This window comes from Callorhinus ursinus, unplaced genomic scaffold, assembly GCF_003265705.2.
Source record: "Callorhinus ursinus isolate GAN/ISIS: 27379988/994484 unplaced genomic scaffold, GSC_fseal_2.0 scaffold10, whole genome shotgun sequence".
NCBI classification, from domain to species: domain Eukaryota; kingdom Metazoa; phylum Chordata; class Mammalia; order Carnivora; family Otariidae; genus Callorhinus; species Callorhinus ursinus.
The window spans coordinates 9,120,798-9,143,451 of NW_027397072.1; the positions used below are offsets into that span (position 1 = coordinate 9,120,798).

At 49.8% G+C, this 22,654-nt stretch overlaps 1 long non-coding RNA gene across 1 annotated transcript in view; it reads left to right on the top strand.

Annotated features, from left to right (window-relative positions):
- The window catches only part of LOC141373548 (uncharacterized), a 31,937-nt gene extending 22,629 nt beyond the window's left edge, over positions 1 to 9,308 (top strand). Inside the window, exon 4 of the long non-coding RNA XR_012379628.1 lies at positions 9,207 to 9,308. This is a non-coding gene — a long non-coding RNA (uncharacterized lncRNA). The remainder of the gene's footprint in view (positions 1 to 9,206) is intronic.
- The last annotated feature ends 13,346 nt before the right edge of the window (positions 9,309 to 22,654 follow it).

The window sequence follows — 22,654 nt, forward strand, 5'->3', positions numbered from 1 at the left end:
GCTAACAACCCTGCTTTGCTAGCTTATTGTGCGGGTAGAGGGGGTGGGGTTTGGACCATCTTCTTAAGTGTTCTCTCAGCAGCTGCGTGACAAAGATATTGGAAGGAGCTGTGCAGAAAGTATAAATGCACTGACAACTCAGTGGGGACGGAATGGTTCGTGAGCCACAGGCTGGGGTCACGCTGGCCCTCAGGGACCTGAGTGGTGGCCCTGGATCTGAGCCGGCGTCCTGAGCTGGAACTCTTGCCTTTTTCCAGAGCCAAGGATGCCTCTGACGTCAGCAGGCACGTCTGCGGGAGCAAGGGCCGGTCGGGGCACGTGACCGTCTTGTCTTTTTGCTCAGGGAAGAGCCACTGTGATGCAGAGCTGGGGCGGGTGAGGGGGGGCTGGTGCCCAAGTCTTCAGTGATGCTCGGTGAAAAAAGAGCAGGACAATGTTGGTGTGACGTTTTCTTGGGAAAGATTATTATTTATCATGAGAGAATGCATATCCTATTTGGGGGATGTTAAGGTATCTTTCTTTTATGAAAAAGATTATAATAGTGTATGCATTTTCCTTCCTTTTTTTTTTTTTTTTAAGAGAGACAGTGGGGAGTTGGGGAGGGGCAGGGGGAGAGAGAGAGAGAATCCCATGCAGGTTCCATGCCCAGAGCAGAGCCTGATGTGGGGCTCGATCTCACGACCCTGAGATCACAACCTGAGCTGAAACCAAGAGTTGGACGCTCAACCAACTGCGCCACCCAGGTGCCCCTCCTTCCTTCCTTCTTAAGATAAGAAGTTGACAACTCTATGTCAGTTGTGGTCCCCTGGACAAAAATAGTAAAAGATTATTGTCTTTTTGTTCCGTTGTTCGCTCTGGTAATGAATATTCGTTACCATTGCAGGTTTCTGCTATGTTCCTAGGCACTAGAGGTGGAGCAGTGGATGAACGAACAAATATCCCTGCCCTCTTGGAGCTGACATTCCAGGTGGAGGAGAAAAGAATAAGTAAAACATAGAGCAGATGGAGAGGGGGTGATGGGGGGACTTGAACGGGGGAGGGGGACAAGATGGGAGAAGGATGTGGCTTTAAGGGAGAGGTTAGGGCCGACCCCCCTGGGAAGGTGACACTTGAGCACAGCCTGGAAGCAGGTGAGGGAGTGAGCGGAGCGCACAGTAGGTGTCCAGGCCCTGGGGCGGAAGCTTCTAGGCCGGGTTGAGGAACTGCAAGGAAGCCAGTGTGGTTGGAGCAGAAAGGAGGAGCTCATGTCAGAGGTCCTCCCCCCATCCCAGCCGAGCATCGGAAGCGTGTTGGGCTTGATCCAATGAGACAGGAGGTCGTGGGGGACTTGGGGCAGCCTTGGACTGTGCACATGATGGGGTCCAGGCTCCTGGCCCTTGGCTGGTGGGACCAGGTCCGAGGCTGTTGTGGTAATCGCAGTAGTTGCAGGGGAGGGGTGAGAAGGGTTTGGAGTAGAAGCCAGGGAAGGTCTAGGCTAGAAATGTAATTTCAGTCTTTGAAGTAGAGAGTTTAAGAACCCCAGAGCTGGTGCAGTCCCTCATTTCGCAGATGGGGAAACTGAACCCTCCGAGGGCTCTTGGCATGTTTTCTAAGACTAAAATCCTAGTTTCTTGACCTTCCATGCAGGAGAAGTACATAAATTCACTTTGAACTTCTCTTTGCACTTGTATTTGGAAGACACTTGGTCTTGTTGCTCTTTCCAGATGTTTCCCTTCCCTTACTCCTTTCGTTCCTTGAGTTTTCTCCCCATGCCTCTGCTTATCTGACCCTGTTTCTTCATTCATGGTTTATGCTTAGCTAGTAGAGAACCTGGAGGAGGGATCACCACCACTGGTGGCCTCCTGACCCTTCAAGGTCTTGTCCAAATGCAGCTTTGCCTTGAAACCCCAGCTGGGAGTGGTGCTTCCATTCTCAACCATCAGCTTCCTTTGGGAACTTGGCACGCACTAACTTTCACTGGAGTTATCCAAGACTGGTTCCCCGCGGTGCCCCCCCCCGCCCCCCAGCAAGTGCTTGGCATTTGTGGAAGGAAGGTGAATGAACGAAATGACAAGGTGAGCCCATCCGAGTCCTTATCATTTGATGGTGAGCTTTTGCCTGGTCTGGTCTTCACTTATGTGCCCAGACCCTACCCCCCCGCCTATCCCATTTTAGCTCTGAAATTGTCCACAGCCATCAGGCTGCCCTTTGGGGACGCACTGCCCATTGTGGGTGGGCTGCACTTGGAGAGGGAGGAGACACAGTTCACATAGGCCCCAGGAGGAGCCCGGAGATGGCTCTGGAGTTAGTCCCAAATGGGAGTTGAAGACCAGAATGTTAGGACAGATAGACTCTGGGAAAGAGGCAGGCTGGTGCCGGAGTGTCTGGCCCAGATGAGTTACTCCCTAATTCCTGAGGCTGGTGGATATTGGCCAGAGGACAAGTGTTGTATGGTGTGTTTTATGGGTGAGCTGGTCTGATTTATGGGCATAGGATTGGGGTGGATGATCACCGCCCGGGCGCCCTGAGCAGAGCGCGTGCCCACCAGGAAGAGCATACCCATCCCATGTGGGTGAACAGGAAGATGCCTGTGCCCGAGGCTCCATGGGCTCAGATGCCGTCCTCCTGTTATTGTCTGCCCTGTGTGAGGCCCCTCAAATACATGCCTCACGGGGTGTGTGGTTGGAAGTTGCCTCTGTGCGGACCAACTGGTATGGCTCTTGTAACAGAGAGCCTTGTTACTCATCTTTCCCCTCTGGCCCTTGGAGGCCGGGGGCCGAGTTACATTCAGTGCTCAACTGCAGGATTATGTGGAGTCTAGATTTCGGGAATAATTCTCTCTGTTCGCTCCCCTTCTTCTAAATCCGTCTCCATCTCACTGCTTTTGATCTGTTTTCAAACAGTTCTATTACTTGATGTTTTTTTCTTTCTAAGCTGCTCGAGATCCTTTTTGGATTTGATAACAAATGTAAGCCATTCATAACCAAAAGTCTGGAATAAAATTACCTATTTTTTAAAATTTTATTTAGACAGGACTGACACGAAAGCAGGGTGTTACTGGACGTTACGGGGACGTGACTGCTGAGGTCCCTGGTCGGGGGTCTGGAGCCGGGGCTCAGGAGGGGCAGAAGGATGTGATGTCTCCTGTAGCAGCCCCTGCCAGGTGGGGCAGGAGGGGGTTGCCCGTGAACTTCTGAACACTTTATTGTTCCTGGAATGAACACAGAGGATAATCGTATTCAGCAGGAGAGGAGCATTGAGAATTTGAACAGTCCAGGGGTCCGGGTTCTAGGCTCACTGTATGGCTCTGGGCAGGGCTGCTCTCATTTTAGGGCAATGACACCCCCCCTCCCAGTGCCGGGGCCTGTCTGCAGCTTACAGGAGGCATTGCGTGCACAATCGCAGGCATGGGGTGCCCTCTCTAAGGCAGTAGCCTCACTGACTGCCGTTCGCGGGGGAGGCTGCATTCATCAGGCACTTTTGGAAAACGAGGGCAAGGCAGGGCTGCCGCAGAGTATCCTGGGGTCTGTGGGCTGTCCGGAGCACGGGCTGAGGGGCACGTGGAGGCTGAAAGCCAACCTCCGCTTCGCTCCCCAAGCCTGCGGGGCTCTGGGATTGAGGCTGGCTGACACCGTCGGGAGGAAGGACAACGTTGTGAAATCTGTTCATCCAGAGGGGTCCTTCTCGTTGGCTCTGCTGAGGGGCTCAGGTGCACTGTGGCCCGGGAAGCGGCCTGACCATGATTTCCAGCACCGGCACTCCCTCACCTGGATCGCTTGTGGGCAATGAGAATATCTGCAGATGGCTCCCTGAACTTGGAATAAACATGGGGCACCTGGTGAGCCTGCAAAGATGGTGAGCTTGGGGCCCTCCCATCTCAAGTTCCCTGGCCTCTCCCCACACCAACCGCCTCCTGCTCAGCCCTGCCCTCCCTCCCCCCATGGCCACCCCCGGGGCTCCATGAACATGCTGGAGACCAGCTTGATCACTCTGAAATCACAGGCTGGAATTGTTTTTTTCTTTTCTTTTCTTTTTTTTTTTTTAAGTAAGCTCTACGGAGCCCAGCACAGGGCTTGAACTCACAATGACCGGGAGATCGAGACCTGACCTGAGATTCGAGAGTAGGTTGCTTAACCGACTGAGCCAGCCAGGCACCCCATCACAGGCTGGAATTCTTTCCGGAGCAACTTAGACTAACGGTGTGCAGGCTTCAGATTGGTGGACCAATCCTTGCCGCATGGGCTTGTCTGGGAGGACCCTGTTTTCATGCCCTGTTACATCCTTCAGGCCCTGTTTTTTCCTCATTTACCCCCCGAAAAGAGCAGCCCTTTGTAGGGAGCATTGAATTGCTGTCAGCTGGTGGCCCAGAAAGAACCCACTCCCCCAGAGGGCGCTGTCACACTGGGGTCCCGGGACGGGCACTTGGGCAAGGATCAGGTCCCCTCTGTCCCATTCAAGTGGGGGGGGGCAAATGAGAAATGAGTTATTACATAAAACATTTTCTGCCAGCAATGGGAGAGTTCTGTTGAAATTCTTGAGTGAATTTCTCTTTATCTAAGGACACGGTGATTTGAATTTCAAAGTCATTCAAAATAAAGGCAATGGGGACTTGGTGAGTTGGTGTCTTCCCCTGATTTGACCTAAGCAGAAATTGAGTTTATTAATAGCCGTTTGATAGACACTTCAAAATTAATGGTGAAGCAAGATGGGATCAGGTTTCTGGTTTTTATCCAATTAGAAATGCCCAATGGGTTAGAGGTCACCAGATGGAAAGAGAGAGAACAGTAAGTCTTGCATGGTGAACATTGAAGAGCTGCCTGGTATAATAGCATTTTGCAAACGTGAGTTATTCCCAGTTTACAGATAAATGAAAGTGCTTTCACAGTGGTAAGTGTCCAGGTGTATTGGTGGTGTTAACTGAGTGCTTTTTATATGCTGGGCACCTGGGGGACATTTTCCCTTTTGTCTTATCAATCCTCCTCCTCCTCCTAATAATAATCAGTGGATTATCAGCCTCAGTTTATACACAGGGGAGCTTAGAGAGATGATAACCAGCAGCGAAACCGGAATCCCAGCATGGGCATCCTGCTAAAAAGACCGTGGTCTCTCCACCAGGAAGGCTGCGTCCCTGATTTTCTGGGGAGAACATCTGTAGGAATGAACTCCCACTGTCTTGGGAGCCAGTTCTTCCAGCCCGCATGTCTCTGCTTAGCCCTGATGCCCCGGGCTGGAGCATGATTCTCCCGCAGGGACCATCTCACCTGAAGGCTGGTCACTTTCCAATGAAGCCTAGTGCCCGGTGCCTCTTCAATGTGATGGCGGATGCGGTGGGGACTGGCAGAGAGACGCTGCTCTCCATGGGCCCCGTCCTTGGAAACTTTTTGATGAGAAGAGCGTCGAATGTTGGATTGGAAGAGGCCTTGCTGGCTGGTCATCTGATCTAGCCTCACATGCAAAGCTGGCCTCACACGAGTCTCTAAGTTGCTCTCGGTCCCGGACATCAGAGTCATGGACTTCCCAAATAATACAGAATCTGAACCTATGGGGTTGGGTCCAGGCATCTCTGTTTTTCTTAGAAGTTCTGCTGGTAATTGTGCTGGGGGCTGAGACATAATTCCCATCACATTGGGCTCTCAGGCTTTCACCGGCAGGTCACACCTTTGCCCCTTGTTCATGATGTTCCCTCCCTAGCTCTTTGTCCAGAGAGTTCTTACTTGTCCTTCAAGGTCCAATTTCCTCTTCTGCCTTTGGAGACCAAATGAAGCTGACGTTCCCCGCTGCCTGTTGTCGTTTGTGTCCGTCAGTCTAAGGGCTTACTTCCTTCATTGTATTGATTGATTCTACAGTTGTTTTTTTTTCCTCTACTGGAGTATGAACTTCTTAAGAACAGAAACGGTGGCTTGCAGATCTCTAGTCTCCTAGCACCTAACAGGTTCTGGGTGTGAGAAGAGGCTCAGTAAATGGAAGTGGGAGGTTGAGCATCGTCAACCCATGATCTTAGCTGGACCCTCTGATGCTCCACAATCAGCTCTCTCTCTCTCTTTCTAATACATAAAATGCATATTAATAAAATAAATATATCTAATAAATACATGTAGTAAAATATATGTAAATATACTAAATACATAAACACATGTAATATATACTTATATATAATTTATACATTATATCATTATATAATAAACAGAAATATATATTTATATGTATATATATATATATAATTTTTTTAGGTGACTATGTCCTTCTGAGATATGCAGACAATATTCATGACCCTACTATGTCTTTTCTTCTCCAAACTACATATGCCCAGTTCCTTCTACTGGCTAATTGTCATGAGATAGATTTCTGGTTCTATTGATATCCATTTGCACTCTTTGGGAAGACTCTAGCTGTTCAGTGTTCTTCCTAAAGCTTTGTCTGACCAGTGTAGTGGCTAATGAATGGCCTCTGGTCTTCCTTGTTCTGGATCTCATACATCTCTTTCTGTTTTCTAAGATCAAATCATTCATAGTTAACTGCTGGTGGCTAGGGCTTTCTTATCTAGTAGTTACACAGCTGACTTTTTGAGACTTACTATATCTGCCTTAAATATCATTTCACCAATTTTAGACCTATGAAAGTCCTTTTGTGCTTTAATTTTGTTCTCCAACATACTGATTTTATTACATCTGAAAATCTGCTTTCCTTTCCTGACTTCTATTGGATTGATAATTGAAAAAATATATTTTTTCCATTCCGTTTTCCATTTTTCCTCAGAAGATTTCATGACTATAGATTGAATTCCCATTCTTTTAGTGATTCTCGTTAATTTTTGGATGCACCCTCTTAACTTATTGTTGAATATAGTTTAAAATTATTTGTTACTTCTTTTTAAAAAGATTTTAGTTATTTATTTGAGAGAGAGAGAGAGAGAGAGCGCACGCACACACGCATGAGGTGTGGGGAGGGGCACAAAGAGAGGGAGAAGCAGGCTTCCCGCTGAGCAGGGAGCCCGACGCGGGGCTCGATCCCAGGACCCCAGGACCATGACCTGAGCCGAAGGCAGTCACTTAACGGACTGCACTCAGGCGCCCCTAAAATTATTTGTTCTTTCTATTCTGCCAAATATCACCCAGACCTTACCTTACTTTAACCACCACTGAATGCATTCCTCTCTTGCTACTTTTGTTCAGATCTTTGGTTTTGGCCTAAAAGAAATTCTAAAAATTTTAATTATTTTTCAGTATAAAATTTAATAATGAAAATTTCCAACCTCTTGGGTCCATATGTGTGCTTCCTGCTATTTCTTGTATCTCACACCTGCCATCTGGATTCACTTTTCCTTTTGCTGGTGTACATCACTTGACGGTTCTTTTAGTGCAGGTTTATAGGAGATAAATTCCTTTAGTTTTTGTATACTGAAGGTGTCTTGCTTGAATACTAGTTTAGCTGAGTATAAAATTCTGTGTTGATACGTTGACAGTTGTTTTCCTTTAGTATGGTATTTAAAAAATACTAGTCTTCCACGAGACTTTTAAAGTTTATCCTTTGCCTCATATGTTCTGCTGTGTCAGGACAACATGTGTAGAATTATTTTTATCTGTCTTTCTCAGTGCTCAGAGTCTAGTGTCACTCATCACTCAGGTCTTTCATCTATTTTGGAAGAATACCAGACATCTCTTCAAAAGCCTCTCCTCTGTGATTTCCTTATTCTGTTTTCTGGAACACTTCTTAGACACAAACGGTAGCCTCTCACCGTATCCTCCAACCCTTTCCTGCTCTTTTCTTTCTTTTTCTCTTCGATGTGCGGTGCTTGTTGAGTTCTTCCTTATTATATTCTAATTCCTTATTTCCCTCTTTTACTGGTTTTTCTTTTTAAGATTTATTTGATTTATTTATGAGAGCGTGTGAGTTGGGGGGAGGAGCAGAGGGAGAGGGAGAGAGAGAGTCTCAAGCTGACTCCCTGCTGAGAGCGGAGCCCAACTCTGGGCTCTGTCCCAGGATCTGAGATCATGACCTGGGCAGAAACCAAGAGTCAGATGCTTAACTGACTGCACCACCCAGGCGCCCCTTTTAATGTTAATTCCAGTGACTATGTTTTTCATTTCCAAGACTTCTAACTGGTCCTAGCTACTGGTTTTGTTTGAATTTTTATATCTTCCTGTTTCATAATTTCTCTTTTTAATGCAAGTTATTCCTCAACTGGTATCTTTAAGCCTTATGCTTATTTAAAGTCAGTGTGAGGCTGTTCAGTGAAATGAATTTGGTGTGAATCCATATTCTTAATGGTTTTTGGTTTGTTTTTGTATTTTTGGCTGTCTTTCTTAGCATTATATTTCTTCATAAGTATCAGAAGTTTTGGTTTGGGGCTCAATTTGAATGACTTCATTTTTATTTTTAATTTTTTTTAGTTTTTATTTTTTTGCTTTTTTATTGTTATGTTAATCACCATACATTACATCATTAGTTTTTGATGTCGTGTTCCATGAATCATTGTTTGTGCATAACACCCAGTGCTCCTCGCAGTACGTGCCCTCTTTAATACCCATCACCAGGCTAGCCCATCCCCCCCACAAACCCTTGGTTTTGTTTCATTTTTAAATTTGTTATTGTTTTCTTTCCTCTCATACCCGCCTCCCTCCCCAGTTTTTTCTCCAGCATCAGGGCTGGGTGATGTGAGAGGCACACCCTCAGGCTGGCACCCTGGACACACCCTTGACTAGTTTTCTCCCAGGCCCCAGGGGCACAACCCAGAGCCGGGCCTCACAACAGCACGGCAGATCTCCTTTCTCGTGGTGCTCCTGGGGACATTTTAGACAGAGGCTGAGCCAGATAGCCACTCAGTTTGCTTCTGGTTTGAAAAGTTCTGTCATCGTCCTCCCACTGCCCTCCATAGCCTTGGCCCGAAGCAGTTAGGCTACAGAAATGTTCAAGTCTCTTTTGCCCACAGCGGGGACGGAGTCCCAGGACAGGCTTCAGTAGGGCTCCTGTGTCCCATCCCACATGACCCTTTGCAGGTGCTGGCCACACCCTCTGCTTCAGGACCAGTGCCTCCTGGGCCTGCGGCTTTCCATTTTTTAATCTGTCTGTGATTCATGAAAACACTTTGTTTTTGAGCCTCACTGTGTGATTTTGCCTTATCCTTTTATATACGTGGGTTTGGATCAGAGGGTGGGATCACTCAGTGCAAATTCACCGTACTGTCTTGACTATAAATCACAGACATGCTTTCTGTCTCAACCCAACAGCGATAAAATGTTTAAGCAGGAAAGGGCAAGACTAGAGCCGGTGGCACACGACGTTCGCGGTCTCCATCCAAGCTGATTTTCACGTTCCCTGGGAATGTTAGTGTAAGTAGCTGTACGTATTAAAATATTACCCAACCCAAGTTATCCAACTATCCCTTAGGGTATCATGAAGGATTTTATCAAATGCCTTGTTGAAACCATTACATGTCTGGTGTGTGTGTGTGTGTGTGTGTGTGTGTGTGTGTGTGTGTGTGATATTCCCCTGATCTGCCACCCTAACTATCCTAGGGAAAATAAAATGTATTTTCTTTACCAGCGCTGTTCCCTGGGAATTCTGGCGGTGGCTGCTACTGTCTTACAGGTTGTCAACGTCCCTGGCTTCCCGACACTGGGAGTGACTCACTTGGAGCACGCAAGTTCAAGGCCACACGGTGAACATGCCCTAAATGGGAACATTGCCTCACTGTGTATCCCAAGGAAACACTGGCATATTCAAAGCAAAAAGTCACCAGCTCTTACTCCCCCCGGGGATTTTGAATATTTTTACTTCCTATGAAAATGCCACTGGAAAGTTGGGTCCCAGTTCCTTCTCTTTGTTTTTGCTCTGGCGCCTACAGGCTGCGTGACGTGACTCAATAAGTCCCTCTGTACCTGAATGGCCCGCTGGGAGGGCAATGCAGGGCTTCCCAAGTGCCCCAATCCCCGGGGAGCTCTGAAGAGTTCCTGAGTTCTGCCTCTAGAGATTCTGACTCATCAGGGTTGGGTGGGGCCTGGGACCAAGTAATGTTAGTGAGCTCCCCAGTCAATTCTGATCAGCATGCCGGCTTAGATCCTGAGTCGTAATGTTTGTGAAGTGCTCAGCAGCAGCTCTTGGACACAGCCAATGCTCTGCAGAGGTCTCCCTGTCGCTTCCCTTCTCCCACATTTCCACCTCTCCTTCCCTCAGGCCCACAGCGCTCAGGTGTTGCCCACTTGGTGTCCCAGGGGAAAATCACAGGACAACTGGTTTAAATTGCTCTCCTCCAGATGTTTTCCTTTGATACAAATAGTCAGGGGGAAGGGCAATGCTTAACTCAGTTTTCATTTAAATTCCACCACCACTGATTTGGTCTATACTTTGTACTCTTTATGAAGCCCCGTGATACATAGACAAGTAGGACTCTGGCTCCGCCCTTGAGATCTTGGGATTATATCGCGGCCTGAGAAATTTAAGGCATCGAGTCCGGCTAACGTGGGAGACAAGTCTTATTTATATTTTATTTTGTTTTGTTTTGTTTTACTTTATGTTATTTTATTTACTTTACTTGACTATTTTATTTTATTTTATTAATGTTTTGAGAAGTCTTATTTTGGGTCAGGGACCAGCCTTCCTTAGACACTTCAAATCAAACCCCAGAGGCTTTCTCAGGACTAGCGTCCAGTTGAAGATAAAGTCAAGATGGGTACAGTAGGTGGAGCTAGAGAGTCAGAGAAATAGAGAATGCAGAGAGCCTGTCCTGGGGCGTCTCAGGAAGGCCAGGTAGGCAGTCATCTTCCCAAAGGGCTGTGCACCAGAATCCCTGAGCAATTTGTTTGAAAACAAACAAACAAACAAACAAACAAACAAACAAACAAACAAATAAGACTACAGAATTCCAGATCCCATCCCTATGAAATAAAATTTCTGGCATTGAGCCTTGGTCACGTTTAACCCGTTGCCCATCTGACTGATGTGCAGTCAGGTTTGGGAAGCATTGATCTAGAGATTCTAGGATAATCTAAATGTGAGCCAGGCTCTCTGCTGAATGATCTGGTCAGCGGTCTGAGCTAGTTTGAATCTATAGTCCTGTGCTTTTTCAAAGTGTGGTCCTCAGACCAGCATCTGCATCAGCATCACCTGGGAGCTAATCAGAAATGCAAACTTTCAGACCCCACCCAAGACTATTGAATCAGAATCTGCCGTCTTTCTTTTAAAAGATTTTATTTATTTATCTATTAGAGAGAGAGGGAGAGAGAGCAGGGGGAGGGGCAGAGGGAGAGAGAGACTCTCAGGCAGACTCTGCACTAAGTGGGGAGTCCAACATGGGCCTCGATCCCATGACCCTGAAATCATGACCTGAGCTGAAACCAAAAGTGGGACACTTAACCGACTGAGGCACCCAGGCACCCGAGAATCTGCATTCTTAACAGGCACCCCCAGCTGACTCAGGCGATTAGGAGTGTGAGAGGTTGTGAGATCTGTGCCTCTTGTTCACATTGGCTCCATCCCTGGAATGGGAGCGTCCCGAGGCCGGGGTTGTGTTTGATCCTTGATACCTCTCTGAGCCTGTTTCCTCCTGTTTGCTGTATTCCCTTCTTAAGGTTGTCAGAGGAACTCATGCCAGACTCCCATATTACATTGTGAATTCTTTGAGGCAAGGGCCGTACAGTTTCTAAATTTCTGCGTGCCCAATGCCGAACATTGAATGAATTCACCATTTTGGCACAGAGAATTATAGAATCCTTGAAGCAGAAAAGACTTTGTAGAGTGTCTAGAACGAACCACTCAGTGAATGAGTGAAGAAATTATGGTCAAGTGACCTTTCAAAAGATGCTCTGTTATCCTCGCATAAGCCTACATGAGGGGTTCACGTGAGGATTCAGAGACAGTGCCCTGCGACAGCTCCCACTCTCTGTGAGGTCCTTCTATCCTTGGAACTGAGCTCAGCTCTCAGTCTTTGTGAAGGTCCTCCAGCCCCTCAGACCACAGCCATCTCCGGGTCCTCTGAACTTCCATACCAGCAAGTGTGTGTATCACTCGTCTGCCATGAATCCTGAACTGGCTTCCTCCCATGTTCCATCCTTGCTGTGTACTGTTCTAGAAGTTATGGTGTTCCCACACTGTGCGTATCAGGCTCTTGGAGGACAGAACCATGGCTCTCTGTGCTCCCCATCTGCTTCCCAGCCCAGCATCTAACACGGATGAGCACATAATAGGAATGGTTAACTTTTTGAATATCGATTAAGTTTTTAAAAATAGGAAACCTTTTATATACACAAAAGTTATGGAGATTACTGTAATGAAGACCTGCATCCCTACTACTTCCTTCATCAATAAAAAAAGATTATTATAGTTGAAATGTTCTAGGTACCACTTTCCAGTCATTTTCTCAGCCTCTGTGAATTTCCATGGCAGCTCATCATCTGTGACACCATGGAGTTTCATTGTTTGGTGTTCCTGCCCATAAAATAAGGACCCTAAAACCAAGGTGCAAGGCAATCATGAGGATGTAATTTATTCAATTCAGTTGCTCAGTATTTATTGAGAGCCTATCATGTGGCAAGTACTGGCTAGAAACTTGGGATGCATCAGTGAACAAATCTGGCCAAAACAAAGCAAATAAAAAATAAAGCCCTGGCCTCATGGGGTTCACATTCTGGACAGTCCATCAGCAAGAAGGATAACAAATATGTCAGTTACATAATGTGTTAGAGGTTAAAAGTGCAATGAAACTGGGTACAAGGCTCAGGGATTCTGAAGTGGGAGGGCAGACTGTGGTCAGGAATGGCCTTGGTAAGAAGGTATTATCTGAGCAAAGATTTGAAGGCGTTGAGGAGCTGGTCATTTGATTTTGAGGGAAAGATGTTCCAGGTAGAGTGAATAACAAACCAGTGCAAGGACCCTGTGGTGGAGCATGGCTGAGAGGAGCATCAGGGGAGGGTAGCCGGGGATGAAGGTTGGAGGTGGAGGGAGCATATCGGGCTCTGCAGGCGATTGTGAAGACTTTGGCTTATACTCTGAGCCCTTGCAGGGTGTGGGCCAAGCAGTGATGTTTTCTGACCTCTTTGGCTACAGTGTGGAGCATAGTTTATAGGACGAGAAGCAGGAAGTCCAGTTGGGAATAAACCAAGAAGTAAATTACAGTTAACCAGAATGGTTAACCAGTTAACCATTGCAGTAAACCAGAAGAGAGAGAAGGGGGTCAGCCTAAGGTGAGAGCTGGGGAGGTGGTGATAAGTGGCCAGATTCTGGACATGTCTTGAAGACAGAGCCATCAAGATTTCCTGAGGAATTAGGCGTTGGCGTGAAAGAAGGAGTGAATTTGCTCCAAGGTTTTTGGCCTGAGCATCTGGAAGGATATAGTTACCATCAGCCAAGATGAGGGGACCCTGCAGGTAGAACAGTGTGGGGGTCAGCTGAGGTTTGGACTTACTGAGTTTGAGACACCTGCCAGATATCATAAATGGAGATGTCAAACAGGCTGTGGGTACATGAATCTGGAGTTCAGAGAGAAATCATACACACGGAAGTATATGTTTGGAAGTCATGAGCCTTTGGAGGGTATTTAAAACCATGAGACTGGATAGATCGCCAAGGACTCACTGTAGGTGGAGAAGAACAGAGACCCAGAGAGTCTGATATCCTGGAAGCCAGGTGAAGAAAATCCTTCAAGAAAGAGGGAGTGAGAAATTGTGTCAAATGGATCAAAAGCAAGATTGTGCGCCGAGGATTTCCTACTGGATCGAGCAACATAGATGCTGTTGGTGACGTTGCTGGGGACCGTTCTGGTGGGGTGGCAGGGGCGGGGGCAGACCCCTGACTGAGGGGGATCAAGAGGGAACATGAAGAGCAGAATTGAAGACATGAAATCGAGCAGAAGACCCTTTAGAGGAGATTGCTGGAAAGGCAAACAGGCGGATGGCGGATCAGGTCACGAGATGGTCTGGGATATGCAACAAACAAAACAAAGCAAGAGGATTTTGTGGTTGATTGGATTAGTCCGGTAGAGAGGGGCGAATCAGTGCTGTATTGAGAGGCCAGCTGGGATGAACAGAGTGCTTCGCTCCATGCCTCGTGCTGGGAAGGCAGGCTGAATTTCTAAGTCGTGATCCACAGATCCCCGCCGGCCAAAGGAGGGAGAAGGAGGACCAAGCCCGACTTCTAGCTTTATCCACACCACCATTAGCCCAGAGTGGCCCCAGGGCACCTCTTCTTGGCCCTGCCTTGGGTCCCAGGCCTCCAGGAGCTGCTACTCTGAGCTTTGGCACCCTGGGGCCCTCGCCAGCGATTCAGCTGCCTTCCCTGGGCAGCCTCCCGAATCCTGATTCGCCTTCCCAACTGAGCTCTGCTGTGCTCCCCTGGGCCACCGTCCCTGGGCTCCTGCTACACCGTGCTCCCTTTCCTGAGGTTCTCCAGGTCAGCATCTCCAGCCTCTGGCCCTGACAAGGTGTTTGCTCCCGAGAACGGAGCTGCGTCTCGTGGGAACAGCCGCAGAGGCCCCTAGGGTCCCAAGAAGGATGATGCCCGTTTCTGTGGAGCTCTGGCGTATTCCTTCTTTGCTTTTTAAGCAGTGCTGTCATTCACATAGGCAGCGCTGAAACTGGAGGCCAGCCCCCTGCCTCTTCCAGAAAGCTCGCCCAGCTCACGTGTTTGAGGCAGCCCTGAGCCCTGAGCCCTGCTCCAAGGCAGGATAGGGCAGCAGTAGCCCCTGGAGGCCTGCGGCTGACGCAGGGGCCAGGCAGGAGCACCCCTGACCCTTCTGGGCTTGTATGGGCTTCGTCCGGAAAGCTCGCAGCCGGCCTGAGAGGGTGCATGAGGACTCAGGAATCCCTCCTGCCTCCCCCGTCCTGGCAAGCTGTGTTTGCTGAGCCTTGGGGACTTGTGTTTCCTTCCTTGACTGCTGAGGCCTGGGGACAAGGAAAGGCCTGTTCAGGGGTGGGGTGAGTAGAGAAGGGTCTGGTTGGCTGCCGTGCTGGCTGAAAACCTGACTCCCACCTAATTAGGGCGGCCTTGCTGGCTGTGGGCCCCGGCGGACCTGGGTACCAAGGCCTCTCTCACCAGGCCAGGAGCAAGCCCCACCTCGCGCCACAAGGCAGTGAGACGAGAGGGCAGGCCCGACTTGTCGTGCTCCCCTCAGCTTTGGGCGATTCGCCAACCCAGGAGCTCCTGGCTTTGCTTGCCGTCCTGGCTGACTGAAGGCAGGCCGGTGGCGGTCGGAGGGTGTCACTGTGTTCAGGACTGACCACAGTGACAGACAACCTGTCCCTCTCACATGCCCCTCCCCACAGCCCTGAGTCGGTGGGGACGTGGCTGGCCGTGGGCTGGTCAGCTGAGCTCCGGGGTGTTGGGGTGAGCCTGGAGGAGTCGGGGCACGCTCTGTCCTGCCAAGTCCTGATTCCTCTGAGGTCACGGCCTCTTGTTTGCGGCCTGATCTCCAACTTGGCCAGCGTCCAGCTTCACGGCAGCTCTCAGGAGGGCAGATGCTTTCGTAGAAGGGACTGGATGTACTCCAGGTCAGGGGCTTCCTCAGTTCTTGATTTAAAAGTCCCTCCCAGAATCCAGGCCGCTGTGACTGGCTCCCAGACACCCTCCTCTTCCGAGAAATTCGACAACACTATTGAGTGGATCGGATATCTATCTCCAGATGCAGCAGTTTCCTCATGTTCAAGTTTATTGTTTCCGTTGGGAAACCCACCCGCTTTGGGGCTGATATTCATGCTCGAAATTCAGCTCTTCATGTGCCTGATGCTCTACATCCAAAGCTTGGAACACGGGCAGAATTCCTTTCTCCTCTTGTTCGGAAATGCCCTGTGCTCTTCAGTGGGATGGCTGCTGGCTCTTTTTAAAGGGAATAAACCTTGTGTATGAGGATCCTTGTCACGTGAAACCTGGGATATTCTGGACACTGCCAAGGCTTTGCACATTTTGTGCACAGAGCTTTGTCACGACTATAGATGTTGTATATGAGCTGCTAATTTGGAGTATCAACTACGTGCCCAAGGCCATTGCTCCGGTCCACGGCCCAAGTTCATACTCTCCCCACACACTCTGAGCCTCTCTTAAGTCACGTTCATGAATAGGTGGTCCTCAGACAGCTTTGAACCCTTGTGTACATGCAAAATATTGTGTTGTCTGTATCTCTTTCTAAAAATGCATCCATAAAGACCTTTTTAGGGAGAACTTCCTTCCTGAGACCAAGTCATTATATGTAGCTGAAAAGAATGAAGTGCGTTATTCTACCAAGTTCAACTTGGTGTGAATTAAGATGTGACTTAATGGCCCACGTGGCTTCCAAGCCTTTGGGAAAGTCCTGTTAGGGTTGGGCCACACCACAGGCTCAGCCACCTTCCTGACTTAAGGGGGTCTGGAGTCCCTGGAGGGTGTTTAGGAGAAAGATGGCAGCATAGGGAGGAAACAATCCAGACCTTCACGCCACTTCCTGGTTCTGCCTCTTACCTTCACCTGAAGCTCCGACTCGTGTAAAATGCAGAGCCCTCAGGTAGGCCCTCTCAGACACGTTGAAAAACTGTAGGCTTATGGTCTGTAAGCTCTAAGTGTAGTCTACCTGCTGGCTGACCATGCTGCCGTCACATTACTCACCCGTTCTGTCATTCATGCACCTGTCATTCAGCTACTGGTCACTGAGCGGCCACGGTGTGCCAGGCTCTAAAGAACAGGAAGAATAAGGCTGGTGGCCCCTCTTGGGGGATCCCCTAGTGTGGTGGGGGACAGGCCAGCCAGGCGGTGTGACAAGCGCCAGCACTGAGGTGTGAGCAAGGTGATACGAGATGCTGATGAGGACCTGACCGGTCGCACCCGCGGGAGGTGGCTGGGTGTCCCGAAGGAGATGCAGGGTGAGTAGGAGCCGGCCAGCCAGATGAGGGTTTAGGGTGGAAAGGGCACGTCAGCTGTGTGGTCTTGGGGAAAATTATGCAACCTTTCTGAAACTTGGCGTCTCCAATACAAACCCGGATGGTAGTACCCACAGCGAGAAGAGAGGAACAATAGGGAATGATAGGGATTGAATATGGGAGCTCCAGGCACACGGTGGGTGAGTATTCTTATTCCACACTGAGGAGCCTGAAGGTGTGGCTGCTGGCCATCACCTTGACACACAGGATGAAGTCCCTCTAAGGGTAGCTTCTAAGGGTCACCATGTGTCAGGTGTGACTTGAGTGCTGGGGGCTTGGTGTCTAGAGGTCACCTGTGGTTCAATTCATTCTCCCCCAACTGTGGCCCCCAGCATCTGCCCAAGGGCAGAAACACAGCGCTGCATCGGGGGGTCCCTTCAGGCTTGACCGACCTCCGCCAGGTGGCATAGTGCCCATGGGGGTCTCTCCCTGCTTGTGTGGCCTTCCCAGGCTCTCCTCCTGACCTCTGTCCCATTGTGTGCTCTCTCTGGCCTGGCCCACTGCCACCCCTTCGTGCCCTCCCCATGGGCCACTGCAGCAGCTCCCCGGCCCCTCTGGAGGCACTCGGAGGGGAGGGAAGAGCAGAGGCTTTGGGGTTGGACAGACTTGGGTTCATTCATCCCTTGGCCACTGCCATCGCGTGTGACCTTGGGCAGGTCATAGAAAGCTGGCTGGAGACTCGGCTTCTTCATTTCTAGGTTGATGCTGATGAAACTCTCTCACAGGGAGCTGGTGAGGCTTCCAGAGACCCAGCAGGGCTCTCAGTGCCGGGTGGGCACACACCCGGGGGTGTGGGTCTCCTTAGGGGCCGACTCCCTGCTCCCAGAGCCGTTGCACATTCCTGGGCGTCCAGGCCGACCCTCTGTAGCCTCGGCTGGTCTCACACGGTCACTTAGGGCCAAACGCCTCAGTGACACCCTGCTTCCTTCCGTGTCAGTCCTCAGCTCCTCTTCCTGAATTCCAGAGTCCGCGCTGTTGCTTAGCTCCACTCTCCACGCTCGCTCTGTGCTCTTGGCCCCCCACTGGCTTACAATAATGCCAGTATTTGTGTGTCTGTGTGCCCGCAACTTTGTTTCTGCTTGCCACATCCTCCCTTGTTGGCCTCGCGAACTCCTGCTTGATCACCGACGCCCAGCTCTTCTGCGATGACTCCCGACCCTCCCTCATCTTTCCCTAGGAGATTGTCCTCCCTTGGGGCTACCCCAGTGCTTGGTTTCTGCCTCCACGATAGCACCCATTAGGTTGGATTATTCAGATTGATTTCTGCACCAGTTTTTCCGCCTGACTATGAATAACTCAGGTGATTAGGTCTTAGCCATCTTTGTAATTGCTCCAGTGATGAGCTCAGTACTTAGCCCAGGGCATGGCATGTAGCAGGTGCTTAATTAATGTAGGAGCGGACTTGACTAATCCAGTCCTCACTGGTTTCTCTACATTCAAGTTTGTCCACAGCACCTGGCCCAGGTGGCACACAGTGGACTCTCAATAAGAATGAGTAACTGTGGGACGCCTGGGTGGTTCAGTTGGTTAAGCGTCTGCCTTCCGCTCAGGTCATGATCCTGGGGTCCTGGGATCGAGTCCCGCATCGGGCTCCTTGCTCAGCGGGGACCCTGCTTCTCCCTCTCCCACTCCCCCTGCTTGTGTGCTCGCTCGCTCTCTCTCTGACAAAAAAATAAACAAAATCTCAAAAATGAGTAACTGCATCATACCTTTAGTTACACCATTTGCTTATATGTAGTAGTAGTAGTAATAATAATGATAATAATAAAATACGGTATTTATTGAATGCATAATATATAAAGGTTTCTGTGTTAAGTGGTTTAACTTCATCCATATTTCATCCTCATAATTACAATATATTCTGATCCCCATTTTATAGCTGAAAAGCTTGAAGGACATAAAAGTTAAATGACCAGATAAAAGAAAAGACTAGATCAAGGCTACACATTTAGTTCATGAGGGGTCTAGGATTTGAGCTCAAGCCTGTCAGATTGTAGATTCTATATTGTGGTCCCCCGATGGAAAGTTACCTGTATCACTCATCGGTGCATCCAGGGCTGATGTGCCTGCCTGCTTTCATCAGTGGCTGTGCTAAAGCTGTTCCTTAACTATTTTGTGTAGCCTCCCCTCCCCCCCCCCCCCCACCGAGATGTCAATGCCTCGAGGTTGTCAGGGCTGTTTCTGCTGAGTTTCACCTTCTGGTCTTGTGGCATTGGGATGACAAATGTTTTAAGTGTGCCCAAGAGCTGTTTTACTCAGGTATGGCAAGACACACGGACACGGAAATGACTGGCATGAAGGAAGAATTTGAGAATACTCACAGAGCCCTAGAAACAGGAAGCATGACACTCCCCACAGGGCCTCCCGTGGAAGCACCAGGCGGGTGAAGAAGCCAGAGAACAAGGAGAAAAATGTGGGCAGGAGCCTTTACTGTGGTTTCCAAGGGAAGGAATCGACAGGCAGGACTGGCTAGTGTGAATGATTTCCGCAGGCTCTGGGCCTCAGGGCTGTTCCTGGTGGTCTGGAAGCTGGCCCTGCCATGAACAGGGCGGGTGGCTGGCCACTGAGTGGGTGAGTGCCTCATCACTGAGGTGGTTGAGTTATGGGCTCTGGATCGGTTGGTTTGTATAGGAAAGGCTTGCTCATAAATGTCATCAAGCTCTGGGACCCAGAGAAGCCAGCCATGGAAAGCAGGATTTCATGAGTCACTAGTAAAGAGTTTTTTATTCTTTTTTTTTTTTTTTTTAAGATTTATTTATTTATTTGAGAGAGAGAGCACTCGTGCGCCACGTGAGTGGGGGTGGGGCAGAAGGAGAGGATCTCGAGCAGACGCCCTGCTGAGCATGGAGCCACTCTCGGGGCTCGATCTCACCACCCTGGGATCATGACCTGAGCCAAAACCAAGCATCAGATCCTTAACCGACTGTACCCCCACTAGGTGCCCCCCAAAGTTTTTTATTCTTAAGAAAATAAATAAAAATTGCTGATACTTCTTTTTAATCCTAAGAGTAAGTGTTCTGTGGTACGGGGATGGTGCTGGTTTCTCTCCTCGGCTAGCCTGGAGAGGCAGTCTCCCCATGGTCAGAAAGGCCCTAGATATTCAAGCAACAAAATACGGAAAATAAAAGACAGGGTTAATACACCAAGGAATGCGGATGCTTGAGAAAGACAGGCCTTGGCTTACTTGGCTTGGCCTAGCTCGGAGGGGGACCCTGGTGTGTGCCCAGCGTCTCTGCAGGAAGAACTGTGTGAGGAGTATGCTGGGGGGCTATCGGGGGGCGGCTGGGTCAGCCTCCCTCCCTCTGGCCTCAGTTCAGAAACATTCACTCTTGTTTTGCTGTTTATTTTACCCCTCCCTCCCCTCGCTCCTCCATGAGTCTCCTCATTCAGACTTGGATTTCTGGAAGCTGCTACGGTAACCTCCACTGGGGGGGGGGGGGGTCGATGGAGTTGGGAAGGGTGGGTGAATGACCCCCAGGGTTGGACCCAACACCTGTAATTTCTGCAGCATCATTTCTCCAAAATAAGTTACCTGACTTACGAAAGCCACCATTTGTTCAGTGAAAAGGGGGTTTCAAGATTATGTGGTTTGGGGAAATGCTACATTCTAATTCCCTCGTGGAGACTGGTGATGTACAGGGATGTTGTAAGGGCGCTGAGAAGCTCTGAAGGAAGATTGTTTTATAAAATCCTTTTTTTTAAAGATTTTATTTATCTATTTATTTGACAGAGAGAGAATGAGAGACAGAGAGCACGGGAGGGAAGAGGGTCCGAGGGAGAAGCAGACTCCCCGCCGAGCAGGGAGCCCGATGCGGGACTCGATCCCGGGACTCCGGGATCATGACCTGAGCCGAAGGCAGTCGCTCAACCAACTGAGCCACCCAGGCGCCCCACTTCGGAAGGAAGATTGTTTTTATCTCACTTTTCTCTAATGTTTCCAAGTCTGTCTCTCCACCATGGAGCTGATTTTGTGCAGCGCTCACTACCGTCCCCTGAGAAGCTGTTGGGGACTGCGGCCCGGCTGGGGGATGGCGTGGCCCTGAGCTGCCCACTCACGGACTCAGGGTGAGCAATCTTCCAGACTCGGGAGGCCAGGGCTTCGGGGGCTCAAGAAGCCTTGTGTGATTGCACTGAGAACCCTGGGGTCTAACCTTGGCCTGACCCTCCCTGGCATCTCCCCTGTGCCCCTGGCCCTGCCCAGAGCATCGTACTGGCTCTTCCTTGCTTCTGGATGCCTAGCTCCTGGCATAGTGCCTGGCAAACAGCGGGGACTCAGTGATAGCTTATATCAATTTAATTTAAATTAACTTTCCCATTAGAGTCCTCTAATGAGAGGCTCCTTTCTTGTTTTCCAATCAATCTTGTCCTAGTAGCAACACATACACGTGTGCACACATTTATGGTCTGTGTGGGTTCTTTTCATAAACAGGCAAGGACACACTTAAATATGGGATTAGATTTCACGCGGAGGAGTCCACCTCATAAACGCACACCCACACATCAAACACACAGAAACACAAACTGTGTAGACACAAGCAAACACACAGACACACTGGCATAAACAGGCCCAATCCCTCGCTGGCCGCAGATACGCAGATGCAATTTTATACATAAACACGCAGAGAAGTGCAAGACAGACCCCTGTCCCCCAAGGCACATGCCCTGTTCTGGTCATTTATTCCTCCAAACCACAATGCCTCAAAGCCTAACAGCTTAAAACAACTTCTTTCTCAGATTGAATGAGTTCATGGGTCCAGATTAGGGCAGGACTTGGTTGGATGATTCTTTGGCTCCCGTGTGTTCCTGAGCCGAGCCAGTGGAGCCTGACGTGTGTGGCCTGGTCAGGTGGCCATGGAGGCTTCCTTCGCGCGGCTGGAAGGCCCGGCTCAGCGGGACTGCAGACTGGGCCGGCCAACCTTTTATGTGGCAGCCACATCCCCCAGAAAGAGCCTGTGGAAGATTGAGGGGGTCACGGGAAGTCTTCGCATGACCCAGCCTCTGGAGTTGTAAAGCTTCACCTGTCCTGTGTCTTGTTGAGCACGCAGGGCACTCAAGCTAGCCCAGGTGGGAGGGCCGGGCTGTTGGACTGGGCCTGCGGTGGGCAGGGCAGCGGGAAGGCGAGGCCATCCGCAATCGGATGCACACACGAGTGTGCACGGACACATCCTACACATCCCAAGTGAGGCTGGAGCCTTCTTACTGAGCACCCTCCTGGGCGTGGCATCTGGGCCGGAGGTGGTGGCAGTGGTGAGGGCCGTGACCTTGACAGAGCTGGGCAGTGTGCCGCCTCCTTTGCTTGTCTTTCCAGTGGGTGTGATGGAGGGCGAGGCTTGGGGGAGAGCCTGTGACGGCGTCACGTCCTTCTGGGGAGGGATTTCTATCTGGGAAGTTAAACTGGGTCCCTTTTTCAGGTCCCTGTACGGGGTGTGCTCAGAGTCTGGAGTCACAGACCATACCATGGATGCCCAGGAGAACACAGAATGTCAGAGCAGGAAGGGGACATAACCTGTCCACTCCAGCCCCCTCGTGGTACACACAGGGATACTGAGGCCAATGGAAGGGGCCAAACTGGTCATGGTCATGCAGCTGGGATCCCACAGTCCTGGGTCCTCTGAGCCCTGGCTCCCCATTGCAGGCCTGTAATCCATACGGTTTCCTCTGCCCGGGCCCCAGGGGCTGAGCACCCTCCAGAGACAGGTGCACCTCTGTGTTAAATGTCTGGGTGAACACTGAGCCCTGGGGCAGGGCAGCCACTGCTGGTCAATGGTGAGGCCTGGGGGAGCTCAGCTCTCACACAC